Raw genomic sequence first — 4,690 nt, 5'->3', positions numbered from 1 at the left:
ATCAGGCTCAGGAATGTATCAGGGCCTTAAAGTCTTACAGGGTGTAGTGTAACTAAAAGATTAGGATTCCTTGTCACAAACCAAGTTCCAAGTTTTACAGGGTTTGAAAGAAAAGACTAATATCTAATGTTTCTTACAAAACCCAGGGGCATTCCTAAGTAGCGGTAATCATTCTGTCCTCAGAGAACACTGTTCAGATTTGACTGAAAGTTTCATCCAACCTCAGAGAGATCCACTTTCCTCAGAGACCCAAATGGTTTAAGATATGCCTTCCCATGCAATTAAAGGATAAAGGCATAATGGTAATCTGTGAGTGATGGAATTCAATTAAAAATTAATAGAACCTGGATGACTACCAGGTCATAACTTGTAAGGCCAAATAAGTGTCATATACCTTCAACCAGGCCCTTAAACACTTAAAGGGAGCTGGGAGTGGTGGCACATGCATTTAACCCCAGCACTCAAGAGGCTGAGGCAGGTGGATCACTGTGAGACTGAGGCTAACCTGGTCTACATAGTGAGTTCCAGGCCAGCTGGGGTTACAGGGAGACCCTGTCTCAAAAACAGACCAAACCAAACCAAACCAAACCAAACCAAACCAAACCAAACCAAACCAAACCGAACAAAAAAACCCCAAACCAAAAAACCAAGACGATAACAACAACAACAACTACACCACCACAAAACCTTCAAGGGAAAGGAGGGGACAATATATATGGACTTATGGACTACAAGTATGCATTTGGAGTCATTCACACTTTTGAAAATATCTGGACAAAAAGAGGCGAATTAATAGACTGGGATTAGAGCTGAAGAGATTATTCAGTGGCTAGGAGCACTGACTGCTCTTACAGAGGATCTAGGTTCAATTCCCAGCACACAGTGGCTAACAACCGTCAGAATTCCAGTTCCAGGGCAGCCCTATGCCCTCTTCTGACCTCCACAGGTATTACATGACACAGGTGCACTTATCAATATACTCATACACATAAAATAAAAATAATAAGTAAAATAAAAAATAGTATAGGATCTGTAAAGAACTACTTACCTAGGTATTGGAAAACTTGCAGCTACCCAAGGAGACTGAACTTGTCCACGTTCCTGAGCACCAAAGGGGACACAACTTTGAAGCCCAAGGAAAAAGACTAGTTGATGAAATAACGAGAAGCTGGATCTGAAATTTTCATGTTCCCTCTCATTCCTGCCCTCTCCAAAACTGCAACACTTCAAAATTTTCAGACACCGAAGAAAAACAGTTTACGTACATAGAAGCTATCAGCACAGTAGATGGGAAATAAGTGGGTTCTGTAAGATGGGAAAGAATGCTGTCTAAACCAATAGTGAGGGAACTGATGTTTGATAAAGGAAGTCATGGGGGGCCCACTCCTTGTGTAAAACTATTTTAAGAACTTATGGATGGGGGCTGGAGAGTTGGTTCAGTGCAGAGGACCTGGGTTCAGTTCCCACATGGTTGCTAACAACCACCCCTAACTCCAGTTCCAGGGGATCTGATGCCCTTTTCTGACCTCCTCAGGCATTGCATGACATGGGTGCACTTACATACATGCAGGTAAAACATACACACAAAAATAAATGAATAAAATTTAATAAAGAACATATTAATGTATAGGAATCCATATTACAGCAAAATAGGTTAACAATAATTAAAGCCTTTAAAAACAACTGCAGGGGACAGAAATCTTGAACTTAAGCCATCCAAAGTATCCAGGTATATCACACTGAGAAGCCTATGGTGAGTTGATGGAATTATCTATTAGTTTTTGTGGACCACCTTACTATTAGGGGGAAGTTTTCCCTCTTCCAAATACTATAGGCAACCATGTAACAAAACACTCTTAGAATCAACAGTACTATGATGTGGGTTAATTTTTAAAAACACAGATTATGGAAGCCATTTACCACCACTATTCTATAATACCTCACATAAACAGCAGACATTAACTGGGATTATCATACACCTTGGTGGCACCCTCTCTATTAAGATTAAGGCAAAAAATGAATTAGACAAATTATTAACTCAATTCTAGAGCTTAAGGGGCCTTGGACTTGCCAAACATCCCTGCAAAAAGACCTCGGAGTCCACCTTTATGAAATGCTGTATGGATTGTCAGACCTGGGAATGGACACTGAGGTTCCCACCATGAAGACCAAAGATGCATTTCTCAGTCATGCACTGGGCCTTTCCTCCACTTTACTGTCTCTTAGGTTACACGGCCTTCTCCACCAGGCCTCTCCATTTGAATTTCCAGCCCTTTCTTTCCATCCTGGGGCCCATGTGGTGTTAAAAAGCTGAAAATATTTCAAGTTGAAACTAACCCAGTAGGGGCCCTTTATGGTGCTGTTAATTACAGAAATAGTGATTCAATTTGCAGAACCTAGGGAAAATGAGCTATCTTACCACAGTGAGACCCTCTGAAATGAGGACAAAGATAGAACTGTATTTTGTCTGTTCTTTAAGGGGAAAGATCATGGGAAACTTGGTGATTAATGTAATTAAAACAGAACCGCCTGTAAAATCAATCTGATATATGTCTTACTTTATGCAAAAATAAAACCACAGAGAATGTTCTAAGATGAGCAAATATATATGTTCTGAGTGTTGCCCCAGTTGGTCTTTTCCTCCATGTCCCAGACTCAGTGGCATATGGTGGAAGATACTCTATAACATGGAGGGGCCTTCGACCCAGGGGCAGACTCCCAGCTTCCTGGAACTCTTGTTAGGGAAATCCAAAGCAAAAGCCAAAGAGGAGTAAGGGGAGATGCTCCAGGACATCGCAGGAGGCTTCAATGTGATGTTTTCATAATCAAGAAATCAGAACAGGGCTGGAGAGACAGATCAGAAGTTAAGAACACTGGTTGTTTTTGCAGAAGACCCGGGTTTGAATCCCAACACCCACATGGCAGCTAACAACTGCCCGTAACTCCAATCCCAGGGGAATCTGGCAGCCTCTTCTGACCTCCGTGGACATTGCACGACATGGGTGCACTTACCTACATGCAGGTAGTACATGTATACACATAAAATAAAACTAATAAATAAAATTAAAAAAAAAAGAAATCAGAACAGAACCTGTTCATCATTTTAACATAGGGGCTAGGTGCATATGAGTCATATATAAGAAACAACCAGAAACTTGGTGGATGTTTTTCTATTAGTCTAGTTATCCAACTGAACAACAACTCCAATTGAGAGATTCATAAGGATGAAAAAAGTACAAGCAGTAGAAATACAAATTATAAAAAAGATTATACCAGGTGCGGTGGCACATGCCTTTAATCCCAGCACTCAGGAGACAAAGGTAGTGAGTTCAAGGCCAGCCTGGTCTGCCTAGTGAGTTCCAGGACAGCTGGGGCTATAGGGAGACCCTGTCTCAAAAAGACCAAAAAAAAAAAAATAAATAAAGGTTGAAAGGGTGTAAATGTGTGGTTAAATGGATCAAATATTCTATCAGCGCATTAAATAAGAGCAACTGTTATGACTGTGTTGGTCGCAAGAAGCTCAAGTGGCTCCATTATAGCTCAGATGGACTTTAGATGCCCTAGGGTTAGCACACACAGTCTTCTTCCTCCTCCTCCTCCTCCTCCCCCTCCTCCTCCTCCTCTCCACTCGGCTCGCCGGGGCGCAGGTCAGTTTCTGAAATGCGGCGCTTGACGATGGCCTCTTCCCCAATTCGCACAGTGATCTGACACAGTGGAGGTGGAGCCTGTAGCTGAGCGGAGCCTCGGCCTGTCCCTGTGGGAGAAACCCCACTCCCGCCAACCCCACCCACAGGCTTAGCTGTCCTCCTCCTCCTCCTTCTTCTTCTAGGACAAGATGGCCTGAGAGGGAAACCTATCATGTAAATCCTTCTCCCTTCTGTTCTGTGTCATAAAGGGAATGAGGCAAAAATCCTCTCACCACAAGTCTTCAAACTCCCTTGCTCAGAGCTCATTACAACTCTTAACTCCAATGTTCAGAGGAGGAAATGGAACTCTTGAGAAATGTTTCCTGTAAGGGCCTCTATACCTTTGAGGAAATGTGACAGCACTCTAGCCTGAACATTGTCAGGGCACATATCTGGGGCTACTGTGGTGGACCATTACTGGAGAACTCACCAGTCAGCTGGAGTGGGACCTGGCTTGGTCCTATTGGCTAGTCCTTTCTCTACATCATATCATCACCAAGTTCAAACTCAACTGTCTCATAGAAAAAGTGAACTTCTGACTCCATAGATGACTTACATATTTACATAGATTACATTAGAATCCCAAGAAGAGCCCCTGATGAGTTTAAGGCTAGGAACTAAATGGTAGTGGGCTTTGAGTCAGTATTATTCTGGTGGTCTACCGTTTATGATTGTAGACTGATGTTTTAGTAGACTTTCTCCATTGCTGTTATAAAATACTGAGCAAAACCAACCTGGGGATGAAAAGGTTTAATTTCATCTTTCAACTCCTAGGTCAGAAACGAAGTGAACACACAGCAAGAACTGAAGACGGGACTGTGGGGCTGGAGCGGACTGGAAGACGCCGAGCTCCTCTTCCCTGTGCTTAGCCTGCACTCTTTTTTTTTTTTGAATAAGGTGTGCACTTTTATTAAACTGGTCTCAAGTTGGTGTACGTGTACAGGCAAGCCCTGATTGCCTCACACCTCAATCCACTCCCAAGGAGGTCAAAAGTTTTCCCAAAT

The sequence above is a fragment of the Nannospalax galili genome, unplaced genomic scaffold (genome assembly GCF_000622305.1).
Source record: "Nannospalax galili isolate Female #2095 unplaced genomic scaffold, S.galili_v1.0 scaffold1431, whole genome shotgun sequence".
NCBI lineage: Eukaryota > Metazoa > Chordata > Mammalia > Rodentia > Spalacidae > Nannospalax > Nannospalax galili.
The sequence above is the reverse complement of the archived record's forward strand: the minus strand, read 5'-3'. Positions refer to the sequence as shown.